The 14,986-nt window shown below is 36.2% G+C and overlaps 1 pseudogene across 1 annotated transcript in view; it reads left to right on the top strand.

Annotated features, from left to right (window-relative positions):
• LOC308176506 (neural-cadherin-like) overlaps positions 1-14,986 on the top strand; it is a 69,812-nt pseudogene that overhangs the window by 22,549 nt on the left and 32,277 nt on the right. The window contains exons 7-18 of the transcript XR_013956147.1: positions 2,389-2,531; positions 3,877-4,043; positions 5,025-5,193; positions 5,896-6,066; positions 6,645-6,817; positions 7,408-7,575; positions 8,143-8,392; positions 8,488-8,615; positions 9,013-9,197; positions 9,914-10,057; positions 11,545-11,828; positions 12,349-13,962. The product of XR_013956147.1 is annotated as a neural-cadherin-like (transcript). The remainder of the gene's footprint in view (positions 1-2,388; positions 2,532-3,876; positions 4,044-5,024; positions 5,194-5,895; positions 6,067-6,644; positions 6,818-7,407; positions 7,576-8,142; positions 8,393-8,487; positions 8,616-9,012; positions 9,198-9,913; positions 10,058-11,544; positions 11,829-12,348; positions 13,963-14,986) is intronic.

The following is a 14,986-nucleotide window of genomic DNA, read 5'->3' as shown; positions in this document are numbered from 1 at the left end:
TTATTGCTGTGTTTTAAGTAGTTTTTTCCTGCACATCAGATGGATGGCTTACATTGCTATTCACTGTGTGGATGCTTGGGAAGGTTAGCAGTGGGAAGCCACTATTCCTGCTACTCTATGGGAGATATGATAGACTATTGTTAAATGATATTTTGTTCCTATTTTTTTTGGTAAACCTCAGTAATGATTTTTATTATGTATTTGGGACCCAGAGGTATCTGAAGCAATGTCAGAAGTGCTGTAAACTTGCATTCAGGTTGTAAGCTTAGTAATGAAATTCATTGTGAACTTCTGCGTTGGCCTTCTAGAGTAGAAAGGCTCAGAACAAAACCTTGGAAGAGATTTCAGTGATGTGGTTTAGCTGAACAAAATTTCAAAGCTGACAGTCAGTTTATGTAAAAGTAACCTCTGGCTTCGAAATCTTATGCCTTCCTTTTGTTCCTAAATGTTGCTTAGGAGATATGGCTTAGAAAAAATTGATCTTTTGTAAATTGTTAGTGGATATCTATATATTGTCAAATACTAAAACTGATTAAGTTTCTCACTCTTCAGATGATGCCTACTTTTCATTTATTCGTTTTAATATTCAGGGTCATTGAATTTCAAGTCCTGTATCTATTCCCAATTTTTTAATCAGAAATGAGAGATAGCATAAAGATGCTGTAAACATCTTCATAACATACTGGAAGCAGAGATCATAGTTAAACAAACAAACAAAGCAAACAAACAAAAAACCACCAGTTCTTATATTTAAAGTTTACTGAAGAACATGATTAAAATAAATATTATTTTAAATTGCCAAACATAAATAAGAAGCTTTTCTGTTCCCTATGCAGTACAAATTATATCTGTATAGATTGGTGATGGAACTGAATCCAGCTCTTACAATTCGAATTGTTTCAAGTTTTTGCTTAACCATGTTAACCAGGATTTGATTTTACTTTATCTTTCAGGTAATGAAAAAAATCTCAAAAGATAAATTTCAAACATAACTTAGATGAAGTTTTCTGTGAGATAGATCATCATGAACACCCATAAATTGGCTCCTGTTGAGAGACTAATTTGCAAGGCTAGTACAAATCAAGATGATGATGATGTCCTAGTCCTGTGTTTAAATAGATTTATAGTCTGGTATAAACTCTAGATTCCTTGCCATGAGCTTTTCTTCATCAGTTATCTTGTGTCTCAATTATTAAATGCTTAAGGCTATCACTCTTTCATTTTGTCAGTTTCCACTTTCTGCTTTTTAAGAGACCTCTTCTGATGACTCGAACTCTTCTGTCCCTAAATTTCATGTTCACAATTATCAGAACTGCTGTTCATTTGCTTTTCAGATGCAGAGTTAAAACAGTGTCCTGAGGGTTGTGACTGAGCTAAATCAGAATAATCTACTTCTACTTCATTGCATATTAAATTGAGGGAGGAAAAAAAAGCTGTCACTACAAAGGTTTTGGTGAAAATGGATATCTAGACAGCAAAAGCTAAGGGAGAGGTTTTCTCTGCACCCATTTTCTTTTCCTTTGATATTTATGCATTTCTCAGCGTAATGACAATAAGGTGTGAGAGTAATTGACTTCATGTAACAGCTGCAGTCACTGGGGTTGTATTTGCAATGAAATATGAAAAGTGGGCCCATAAGCGGACTCAGGTACTCTGAGCGCAGTGATACCCATGTGTATTGTTGGATAGAGCCAGCTGCAATTCCTTGCTATGGCTGAGCTTTGGGATATCTACTACGGGCTGGTCTGTTATATGCTTAGCCTGGCCTATGCCCGATCTAGTCAGATAAAATAATGAATATTTGGGACTTTACTAGGGCAGAGGGATTTCTACTCCTGAGAGCATTAAGCTTAGGCTGATAATGCCTCTTAAGAGCTTACAGTGTCAGTGATGTGTCCAGTCCTGAGAAGAGATTTTTTGTAAAACTGGAGTTATGCACATATCCTCTGGATCTGATTCTCATCTTAGTCATGCTGGTGCAAAGACTACACTGAAAGCATTTGACAACTTGTGTCAGAAAGTATATTATAACAAACAATGTTTTTAAATGTTTACTTTCATTCTGTGAATCTTGTAAATTAAAAAAAAAATTATACATTTAGTGTAATTGTTGTCATGAAGCTAAGCTTGAAAGCATCAACACTACTGAAAGTTTACAGTGGAAATTTATGGGAGGGAACAACAGAAAGATGGTTGGATAAGTCATCTATACTATAATTTCCTTTGTTTATGAAGTAGCATCTTAACAGTGCAATTGCATTAATAAATTACAGATCTCTGCAGTACCCTTTGTATAGGTAATCATTAGATGTTGTAAAATATTCCTCTATGTATATATTTTTTTTCTGTCTAAATTTGTAAGTATGTTGTCATAATTTCATTTAACAGCTACAGGAGTTTTGTTTCTGAAGATGCAGGCCCAAATACACTGGTTGCTACAGTTAATGCTGTTGACCCTGATGGAGATGGTGTGAACTATGATATTCTATCTGGGAGTCAAAAAGGAAATTTTGTTATTGACCCAAAGAAAGGTAATACTGTATTAGCTCTTTGCTGCTACAGAGCCATAATGTTGATTCTGATGTGATGCACATTAAGATTGTTTTTTATTAGACAACATTTATAAAAACTGAATAGCATATACAATTTTTGGAGCTAGTGCTAATCTAATAAAAAAAATGCAGGAGAAATGTGCAAGTGTTCTAGACTCTCTCGTAACATTAAAAAATTGTATCATTTTCCTAAAACCCTTGTATAATTGACTACTCTTATTTGTTTATTGTCTGATTTCAGTCAGTAATTTAATTGAGAGCATTGTTATTGATAATGGGTAACTTAAGAGACGGATCTTTATTCGATACCATCTCTTATGATCAGATCCATTGTTTTTTATATAGATGACTGTGTATAAGTAAACTTAAATGTTTTATCAATTAATTTTTATAGTCTACCAAGCTTAATTCAGAAACATTAACATTTTTTTTTCAAAACATTTTTTGGCTTTTATTGCTTAATAAGCCAATAAAAGTTTGCAGTGGCTTGCAGCAGTTTAATTTCACAAATGATATCAGAAGAATAGTCTTCACTCCCTTGTCACAGAAATGGCAAGGAGAAGTGGAAGTATGTCAAGAATAAGTGAAGCAGCTAAAACAGTACATCTGTAAGCACATTGAGCGACATTGATGCTGTGATAATACTCTATTGTAATGACAGTTGCTGTTACCCCTGATGAATAAGTGAGGTGACTGATGGATGATGAAGTGGATGAATGACAGCTTCTTTCTACATGGTCTCAGATAGCTGCAGTCTGGTTTGCTTTGGTAACAAATTTTTCATACGTCTTTCTCTGAGAGTCACATCTAGCAGGGTGTATCATTTGGGTGACTTGGAAGAGTAGCAAAATGCACATTTCTGAGGGTATGTCTAAACAGCCTAATGTTGTGGTGATTGTGTTGCAGGAAGGAAAACTTTTACTAATTTCAGTTGAGCTAGCATGAATGACTGCAGCACAAAGGAGACAAGACTTAATTGCAATAATAAAGGAATGTACCCAGGCTCCCTGGTAGGGCTGAAACAGATTAAACAGAAGTTTGCCACAATGTTTCTGGATTTTTTTTTTGTTTTGTTATCTTCTGCAGCAGATACAGTAAAGATAATGTGCAGGTCAGCTGAGCTGTAGCTGTTGTCTCTTTCAGCTGTGTAGGCATACGTGCAGACCTGTTGTTTTGCTGTCTTCATTTTACTATCAGACTGCAGTAAAAAATACCATAGTAATTAAAATGTATCAGTCTTGTGAATAATTAGAAAGGTTGGAAGAATAACAGGAATTGGGTAATACACTAAAAAATAAAAAAGCTGCAACCTGTTGTTTTTCAGGGCTAGTTAGACTTCGTTCAAGTCCATTTCCAAAGTTGCATGGGACAGAGTACATACTTAATGTCACAGCTACTGATGCCTCTGGAGGGACCTGTTTTCTTACAAGTACTGCTCAGGTTATTGTGAAAATCGATGATGTCAGCAACAACAAACCTGTCTTTCACAAGGTGAATAAATGAGGCTACATGATATACATTAGACTGTGTGGTGAATGTTTAAGACTGTTGCCACTGCAAGTGGTGCAGCAGATAAATTATTCAAGACGTGATCCACTTTATTTTTCTCCTCTTGATGCCACTGTCTTCTCTGTCTTTCCCGTCCCTCTCCTGAGCTTTATATGGTTTGTTCTTTTGTGGCAGAGCAGCTTCTGTAAGCAGACTTTTTCCTGAACCCCACCTCATCTGTTGTTTTAGAAAAGATTAGGTTGGGTGAATAACTTTTGGTGTTTCAGTATGACACATGAAGGATCAATAGGTGTATCTATCCAGTGGACTTGTTCCATAGTGTTCCAAAACACCTCCCTAAATTTCTTTGTCTTCTTGTGATGATTATAAGTCTGGAATTGATGAAAGAAAAGATGGAAGGTATTTTAGCTTGAATTGTAAAGTACTGTAAAAATAAATGCTTGAATGTGTTTTCAGAATGTTCACTAGTATTTAACATTCCATTGTCTAAAAATTTCAGGTTTGATGCTAATGGCTAGTATGTTGATGAATAACGTTCCACGTTTTAAAAAGTCCGTGATGGCTCAATTCAGTCTTGCAAATTATCATTAATCTGTTCTTGACAAACTTACTTTGCATAGAAAGCTGATTTTGACCAGAGCAATTCTATGATTTGGGCAAATGTATACTCTCTTTTTTGCTAACATAGAAGTATATTTGCATTCGGAAGTGTATGCAACTGTAACTTTTTGTCCAAATATTTTAATCAGTTGGAGTTGCATAGTATTCGTATAACCACAAAATAGCAAGTAAAGTGCTTAAGTTAATCATGATACAGATAAAAACGTCAGCATATCTGAATGGTAGTGTGGCTAAATAGTGTTTTGTTTTGTTTTTTTTTCCTCTCTAATGTATTATTAAATCATATGGCAAGTTACATGCTTGATTGTTTTTGTTTTTGTTTTTGTTTGTATCCCCTCTCAGTGTCAGTATTATCGGGAACATGCTTCCGTATTGGAAAACCAACTTTCAGGGACAGTTGTACTGCAAGTTGAAGCCACTGATACTGATGAAGGAGCCAATGGTATAGTGAAATATGGCTTGATGCACAGAGATGGTATCCTACCAGCATTTAGTATTCATCCTGACACAGGTAAACTGAATATCATAACTGATACTGGCACATAGAAACCACTTCATTAGGCTGATGGAAAACAAGCTTAAATAAGATCGGACTTTGTGCTTTGCATTGAGGTTTTTTCATAGCAGACAAAATGTAAGGTGTTTTAACTGCGTAAACATTCTGCTTTTAATTTCATACATGTCCAGTAGAACTAGAACTAGATTTGATATTTTCCCTGAAACGTGGAAATTCTGCAGTGTGAAATAACTCCTGTGTCTTTGTAAGTAGATTTAAAAAATACATATTTTAGGTGCACATTATCTGGTAGCATTGTTAATGGCATATAAATGACTTATCCAAATGACAGAGTAGTCTTACAAATGACCAAGAGACTAAAATTTTTGGAAGGGCAAAACTAAATGCAGGCAGAATTTTTAGAGGATAAAAGACATGAAACTTGGTCTCTTAAAGTTAGTTTGGTATTACCTTTCTGAACTAAAATCAATTGTATATAGATATAAGTGTTTATGAAGTTTGTGTCTGCCTGAGCAGTACAGTTTAAGTTCTTGAAATTGTTAAATCTTATGACTGAAGTCTTGAACCTAAAATTTGCATTATAGGTATATTCAGCCTACTGACTTGTATCTCAATGTATTGACAATCAAATAAACGTCTACATACAGTATTGTCAAATGCGTAGTATTTTAATTCTGGTATTTAATTTGTTTTCAGGAGTTCTGACAACTATACAGGTATTTGATCGAGAAAAACAGAGGGAATATTCTATCATTCTGACAGCAACAGACCAGGCAGCAGAACCACTCATTGGAATATGTCAGATAAATGTTATCATTCTGGACCAAAATGGCAATGATCCCAGATTTGAAAACACCCACTATGAATGTAATTGAGAGTCATTGGATAGAGTTTCAGTGCCTTGAGTGTGAGCTTACCTGATGTCTAAGATTTTTGGATTTTTGTCTTTCGTAGCAGTAAATCCTGTGACTAATTGGGTGATTGAAGCCAGAGATGCACTTCTGGCTGCAGAGATTTCAGAATTGCATGTATAATATTCATTAAAAACCTGGTATTTCTCGGTTAGTTATAATATACAAATCCAAGAAAGTAGTTTCTGATTTTATGCAATAAGCTAAAATTCCATTTGCTTATATTTCATACAAAGCAATTAGTCCTTTAGTTAAAAAAAAAAAAAGCAAAACCAGAAAACCTGAAAAAGTATTAGATTGAATAAGAATTCCAGTTTATGAATGTGATAATACAAATTTCAAATATGATCCATAACTATGGAATCATAACAGCTCTTGAAAACATTGTTTGATTTTATGGGCATTGTTCCAAGGGGAATAAAGTGATATCTTCCATACATTTTTACTGTAGTATTTCTTCATATTTCTTAGTAAGGTGTTCATGGTACTTTAGTGAATTAATGATCAGTTTGAAATAACCTTTCCTTACATGAGATTTCCTAAGAGAAGACACAAGAGTTGGGACCAGCTTTCTTCATGTTGCAGCCCATGATGATGACTACGGCTCAAATGCTGTCATTACATACTCCATAGCGAATGAAGAACCAGATTATTTACAAATTAACCCTGCTACAGGCTGGATGTTTGTCAACCAACCCATATCTCAGGTATGGTGCTTATTTTCCTTTTGAAGTGGTCATCTCAATATATCATAGGAGGGATGGAAGTCATGACATTGTTCTCATTGCCACGTTACCCCTTCACTTTAAAGGATTAATATGTTCTGTTTAAATTAAACCTGAGTCTCAGGCTTTTAGCTGATGAGCTCCTTGACTGTGAATTGCATGCAAGCAAGCCCTGATTTCAGTTTGAAAGTAGCTTGAAAGTATTGAATCTAAGAACACTACAGACCTAGTAACAAAAACGGTTGATAGGTGAACTTAAGAACTCAGGGATTTGACAAAGATTTTGTTGTTGTTGATAGTTTATTTTAAATTTAGGATGTGTTAAATTTGCTAATTTTTTTTGAGACAAATACCAGTGTTTACCAACAATCATGAATAAAGAAAAGAGCAGATTATTCAGCAACCTTGCACCTACTTCATATTCTGAGTTGAGTCTTCTCCACTTATGGATGTTTTCCTTTCATGCAGATTTTCTTAAGTATGCCTTTAACTCATGTTTTCATTATTTTGCTAAAAAACTCATCTGAGCCCTGATCAAAACCCTCTGTAATGAACCCTCTTTTGCTCTTCAGAGATCATCTATAATTCAAGAGATTATTGCTACAGATGGAGGTAATAGGAGCAGTAAAGTTGAACTTGTGGTAACTATTACCAGTGCAAAAAAACAGCCTCCACAGTGGGAAAGGGACAGCTATGAAGTTGTTATTCCAGAGAATACTACACGGGATACGTCAGTTTTGGTAAGTTTAGCACAGACTTGATTATTTTTGTGGCTCTAGAGTATCTGAATGTGCTTATTTGCTTAAATATAGTGAGCTGTATAATTTTGTGTATTGCAGTGGCCGATGATTTGCTATTAGTTTTATTTCAAAAATGCTAACAATAACCAGCATTTTTGCTTTAATTTATGTGAGTGCAACCACTATTTAATTTCCTTGCCATTTGGATATTCAAATTTTTTGAATGCTGCCATCTTACGTGAGGTGATTATTGGACTTAAAATACTTAGACTTGATTGGTTTGGCTCAGAACAAGTAAACAGAACAGCTTTACAAAGTAACTCCAAAATAAATGTTTGTAGGGTAAAACAGTGAGTAATCAACCCTGTAGTAACTGTTAAACTTTGGCTACAGCTGTTTGTGGCCTGGGGATGTATCGAGTAGGGTTAAGATTTGATAGCCAGAAATACTTGTCCTAGTGTTTTCAGTTGAGAGCTGGAGATCTGAAAGAGTTGGTACACTGAAACTTTTAGAAACATTGCTGTACTTAGAAACCTGTTAATTACACAAACTCTTTGAACTGTGCAGGCAATCAAAGCAACTTCTCCCCTTGGCGATCCCCGTGTGACTTACAACCTAGAAGAGGTACTTGTTCCGGAAACCAACATGCCAGTTCGTTTCTACTTGACTCCAAACAGAGATGATGGTTCTGCTTCAATCCTGGTAGCTGAGCCACTGGATTATGAAACTACAAAGAGCTTTCTGCTGAGAGTTCGAGCACAGAATGTTGCTGCAGTTCCCTTGGCAGCATTCACTATGGTCTATATTAATGTAACAGGTGTGTAAGCTGTTCAGTGATCATATAACCATAGTGCATATTTTTTATTCTTATTATTTCTGTTTTATACTTGTTTATGTGCTCTGATGTTTTAGATGTCAATGACAATGTCCCATTCTTCACTTCATCTGTTTATGAAGCCTCAGTGGCAGAGGGAGCTGATGTTGGGACATTTGTCATTAAGGTCTCTGCCACCGACCTTGACCTTGGTCAGAATGGTGAGGTAAGCAAGTGTGGACCTACATCTTCCGTACAATGGAATAACTTCTGTATAAATAATGACTAGATAGACTAGGAGTCTTCAGCGTAGAAAAGGGATGGCTACTAGGAAAACATGAGGTGTAATAAAGTAGTTAATTACAGATTTCTCTGCCCTGTCACTTGAAAAATGCAACTGAAAGTAGTAGGTATGAGATAGAAAACAGGAAGAAATATTTACAGATGGGCAAAGTAGAAGGAAGTTAAATGACTTAAAACTAGAGACTGCATTTTTACCTAGTTTTCTTCGATCTCGTCAAATTCTCAACCATGACACTGTTCTTCTCTTTAAGTACTACTTTAGTTATGAGGTATCTAATGAAAGAAAAGTACAGATTAACATCTTGTTTTTAATCCTTTAGATAATTTATTCTCTGTCACATGACTGCAGCAGAGACTACACGTTTTCACTTGGACTCGCAGACAGGTTCAATATATACTACCTCAGTGTTTGATAGAGAGAAGAAGAGGTCCTATCTCCTAGAAGTCAAGTCAGTAGATGGCTCTGAGTCAGCTCGACCTGGAAAACATGGGAGGCCAAACTCTGGTAAGAAACAGATACCTGTGACAAGCATGATTTTACCTGGGTTGGTATCTGAAAACAGCAGCTCTGAAATGCAAAAATAATTTTTTTTTCAATTGTACTTTTAAAAGTGTGTGTTTGTTTAAAAATTTTTTGACTGCAACAGTTGTGTCAGAGCTGGGAGAGATGTTTTTTATGACGATCAGGCAAGTTTTTTGTTCTGAAATAGAAAGAAAACTGGAGAGTCATAGTCAGAGTTTAGAGAGCGTTTCCTACCTGGCAAAGATGCACCCATTATCCTTAGAATACAGACCTTGTTTAGGTAGTGGAGGAGTTTCTCAAAGCACTACATATGCTACTGTATTAATTCAAGAGTAATTATGAAGTATGAAAGTTCAAGACAGAAAATCCTATTCTCAATTGACAGTTGTGCTTAAATAAAAAAGTTTGGCTTTTGTGGTTTCAGGACAAGAAGTTACGACTTAAAACTATACAATTGCCATATTAGGCATCAATTATTCACATACTATCTGCTTAAACAAATTGGATGTGACATTTGTTTGATACCCAAATGCTTTTGAGTAATGTTGGTATATATATTGTCCACAACCCTAAGGGTTTGTTCCTGTACTGTCTCCATACTCGTCTTCACTTAATGTGCAGCTAGACAGTTTAAGGAATTGTAGCTGACAGAAGTGGCACAGATGAGTATTTTAATCTCTTGTTTCTTGTCTCTCTAGACATGGCCTACGTGCATGTTTTTATCACCCATGTGAATGATAACAAGCCTGTCTTCTCTCAGAGTGTCTATGAGGTAAACGTGGATGAAGATCAGGATGTGGGCTCACCTCTCATTACAGTCAGTGCTAAGGATGAAGATGAAGGTAAAGTAGTGGAATTTCACATACCTGTGTTTAAAATATTAATGAGTTAATTTCAGTACCCCAAGATGTATTTGGTGGGGTTGGGAAGGAAAATGTCTTCTTGTCTCTAGATTTTAAAACTAAATTTAAAATTTAAAACTAAATTTAAAAAGTGTGAACTGATCGTGCATTCACGCATGAATGTTAGTTGATAATGGAGCAGTGACACGTAAGTGAAAGGACTTACATGAAGCAATGTGGGATGATGGGAAATAATTTATGTGCCAGCAAGTACAAATTTATTTTAGATCATATCTTTTTTTTCTTTTTTCTTTTTTTTTTTTCACAAATAAGCACCAATAAAAATGTCCTGGTTAACTAGAATGTATCAGACTTGTACTCAATGAGATTTGTTTACTTTGTCTGCAGACTGTGTAGTTGTAAGATTCTTTATTTTTTTGGTACCTGTTGTCATATTGGAAATGAGACTTTCTAAGGACATATGTTGAGTCTTAGATGTGTTAATTTACAGATCTGTCAGGAATTCAGCAGTAAGTCATGTAAAAACAAGTACGTAACCAGTGCTCATAAATTAGAGAGGAAAAAGTGCAGGCTTCTGTCTTTTGTCCATGGTGGACTACTAATCTGACTTTGCTATATGGTGAAACCATATGTGTTGTTGCACAGGTCCCAGAGGATTTTTCTGTCAGCATGTCTGTAAAGTGCAAGTACATCCTGGATACATTTGATTCCTCCTCCATTCAAGGAGATTGAGGCAGTTGTGGCTAAGCTATATTGAAGGTTTTACCTACACCAGGAACTCTTAGTTTATTACTTATGCTGCCTGCAAATCTACTCTATAACGTTGGATCAGGGTACTGAAGTTACAGAGATATGACCCTTCATTTCTGTCCTCTTAATAATGTAAATGATTAAAGGTGTAGCTATGAAAGAAGGGGAGAAGAATGGTAACTTCAAGGTAGAGCTTTCAGAATGAAAGGCTCTACATCTTTACTTGGTCTGAAACCATTGGCAAATTGGGATTGCCTCTGAAATTTTGTGAACTTCTGTTCACTATTAAGCCAGAGGAGAAAGTCATAATTATCCTCTTTGGTAAAATCTATGCATAAATAAATGAATGGTTCTATTTTATGAAGTATTTTTTGATAACTCATTCTTACATGCTGGGTGTTAGCAAATACAAATTTGTCTTTTTGGTCCCATAGTCTTGGCCAGTCATACTGATTATTGAGTGAATTGAAGGGATCATAAGTAAAAGCAGAATTAATACTTCATTGCAAAGATACATTTCATAACTAGACACAAGTTGTAATTGGGCATAGCAAAACTGAAAATACTAATCAGTAATCTAACATAGTTGCAGATTTTAACAGACTAACAAACTGTAATACCAAAAATCAGTTATGATTTGTACTTCATCGTAACATCCCATGTTTTCGTGTACTTACAGAAATTATGTGTTTTCTGACACTGTTGGTAATTGACAGGAACAAATGCTAAGTTACGTTATCAGATCACTGCTGGAAACACAGGAGGAGAGCTTAATGTAGAAGCAGAAACAGGAACTATTTTTGTTGCCCAGCCACTGGATTATGAAGAAACAAAAATACATGAGATACACTTGTTGGCTTCTGATGGGAAATGGGAAGATTATGCAGTTATCATCATCAATGTCATGAATAAAAATGATGAGTCTCCAGTTTTCTCTATCAATGAATACTATGGAAGTATAATTGAGGAACTGGATGGGTTATCAGTCTTTGTACTTCAGGTAGTGTACTTTCATGCACATTCAGAGATTATAATATTTTAATGAAAGAGCACAGATTACTCTGGTACAATTACATGAATAATAATCCAGCACAGATATATTATTGTAATTTAATTTTACTGAGTACTTTTTGTCAGTTGGAGAAATTGACTTTTAAGGAAGCATAATTGTGAAGATATTAAGCAGGATAAGCAGAGTGGATCATCTGTGATCCTAAAATGCAGATCATTAACATTTTAAAGTAGCTATCAGAATAGTATAGTTAAATTAATTCTATAAATAGAAAAAATATAAAAGATGATTGTAGTAGTATAATGTACTACATTGTTATTGTAGTGCAAAACGTAGTTATCTACTCCAAATTGTTGCTCAGCCACCTCTTATTTGCCATTCATCTAACATGCACGTATTAGTAACATGCCATATACTTTTGCTTTGACTCTGCTAGACTACAGGAGCATATAGTATATAATGCAATCACTTTATAATTACTGTATCTTTTTTTCCAACACTTTTGCAGGTTATGGCAAATGATCCTGATAGCAATGTGGATGAAGGAGATTTGAGATACTCATTGCATGGGCGTGGTGCAGCTGATACTTTCACAATAGATGAGAACACTGGAAGCATTTATGCACACAGGATGCTGGATCGGGAAGAAAGAGCACTGTGGAGATTTGTTATATTGGCTACTGATGAAGGTGGAGATGGACTTATGGGATTTGCTGATGTGATTATTAATGTGTGGGATATAAATGACAATGTACCTTTCTTCACGTGCATGCCTGATGATTGCAATGGAAGTGTCTTTGAAAATTCTCCTGCAGATACATTAGTCATGGCAATGAGTGCAGTTGACTGTGATGATCCAAATGTAGGTCTTAATGCTGTTCTGACTTACAGAATTACAGGGAATGTAAAAAATGAGTTTGGTACTGACATGTTTAGTATCAATCCCAATATTGGTACAATCCATGTAGTGAGGGGAGTGCTTGATAGAGAAAGGACTGCAAATTATTTTCTTACTGTTGAAGCAAGAGATGGGGGAGGGCTAACAGGAACTGGCACTGCTACTATCTGGATTGCAGATGTCAATGACCATGTACCTAGATTCACAAAATGTTGTGGCAGGCAACAATTCCTGAAAACAGTGCCATCGACTCAGAAGTTCTGCAAGTGTCTGCTGCAGATGCAGATGCTGGGGAAAACGCTCGCTTAACATTCAGTATCATCGGGGGAGACCCGGATCAGAAGCTTTTTATTGAGAATGACAAAGAATGGCAATGTGCCACTGTCCGACTGAAAAAAAAATTGGATTTTGAGAAAGCACGTGAAAGGCAGTTTAATCTTACTATTAAAGTGGAAGATCTTGATTTTTCTAGTACTGCTGTTTGCCTGATTGAAGTTGAAGACTCTAATGACCACAGCCCAGTTTTCCCTTTTCAATTTATTCAGGCAAAACCTTTTTTTGAAAATATGCCTGCAGGTACTACAGTAACCACAGTGAGAGCTACAGACAAAGATTCTGGTTTGAATGGGAACATTATATATTCTGTAAAGTCAAATTCAGATCCTTTGAGACAGTTTGCAATTGACAAACATGGTCATGTGATTGTGGCAAATAAACTAGATCGTGAGGTCATTCAGAAATACAGTTTAATTGTGCAAGCTTCAGATCAAGGGATGCCCGCCCAAACTGGAAGTGTTACAGTTTTGATTAACTTGCTTGATGTTAATGACAATGGACCAGAGTTTGAGGCACCATACCTGCCTGTCGTTTGGGAAAATGCATTGAGGCCTGAAATAGTGCATATGAACCATACCTCAAAGCTGCTTTATGCATTTGATCCAGACAGTGAGGAAAATGGGCCACCTTTTACATTTTCGTTGCCACCAGATTACCAGAATTCTTTGGATTTTTCTCTTACTGACAACAGAAATAACACGGCAACCATAACTGCTTTGAAGTCCTTTGACAGAGAAAAGCAGAAGGTGTTTCATCTGCCAATAGTTATAGCGGATAGTGGGATTCCAGCTATGAGCTCTACAAACACCCTAACTATAACAATTGGTGATGAAAATGACAACTGCCATGAATCTGGCCACAAGGAAATATATGTGTACAGTAACAAAGGTAAGTACTGTCTGGACATTACATCACGTGCATTAATATAACCATTTTACGGTTCTAGCAGTTCTAAATTCTATTTTTTTATGGCTTACGTATTTTTAAACTAAAGCTCCAATTCTGTAAACTACTAAATAAATCAGAGTGAGTAGAGTATATGTTCCAAAGTTCAAACCCTGATGTGTAAAGATAATCTACCAAGAGACTGTTAGCTATCAACAAATACATACTGCATGTACAGAAAATGCAGTATTTTTATAAACCAATAAAAACTGTTTTCCATTCATTAATTTTTGCCTCTCCAGAGGAAAACTTTTATGCGTACACAGGATTCAAAAAGTATCTGACATAGAGTGATCTGGAGATGAGAATGGTGGAACTGAAGCAATTTTGAGAAATAGCAGAGATTCATAGTTGAGTCAGAAATCGTAGACCTACAATGCCACAGCTACTGTGGGGATGAGCAAGATATAAATCTTGAGGAGGGAGGTTTTAGCTGGCAAGAAAGGATCTGAGAGAAAGCTGGGTGTTGTGCTTTAACCCGGCTGGCAGCTAAACACCACACAGCCGTTCGCTCACCCTCCCCCCTCCCTCTCTGGGATGGGGGAGAGAAACGGGAAAGTGAAGCCGGTGAGTTGAGATAAAGACAGTTTATTAAGACAGGAATATAATAATAACAATAATAATAATAATAGTGATAATGATAATAGTATTAATAATAATAATGTGTAAGAAAACAAGTGATGCACAATGCAATTGCTCACCACCCGCTGACCGATGCCCAGCCTATCCCTGAGCAGCCGGCCCCCCACCCCGGCCAGCCACCCCTATATATTGTTTAGCATGACGTCAGATGGTATGGAATACCCCTTTGGCCAGTTTGGGTCAGCTGTCCTGGGTCTGTCCCCTCCCAGCTCCTGCTGCACCCCTAGCCTGCTCGCTGGCAGGACAGAGCGAGAAGCCGAAAAGTCCTTGGCCTGGTGTAAACACTGCTCTGCAACAATTAAAACATCAGCATGTTATCAGCGCT

Source organism: Anser brachyrhynchus (assembly GCF_964034855.1).
Source record: "Anser brachyrhynchus genome assembly, chromosome: 12".
Taxonomy (NCBI): Eukaryota; Metazoa; Chordata; class Aves; order Anseriformes; family Anatidae; genus Anser; species Anser brachyrhynchus.
Note: the sequence above shows the minus strand (reverse complement) of the source record. Positions and strands in the feature narration are given on the sequence as shown.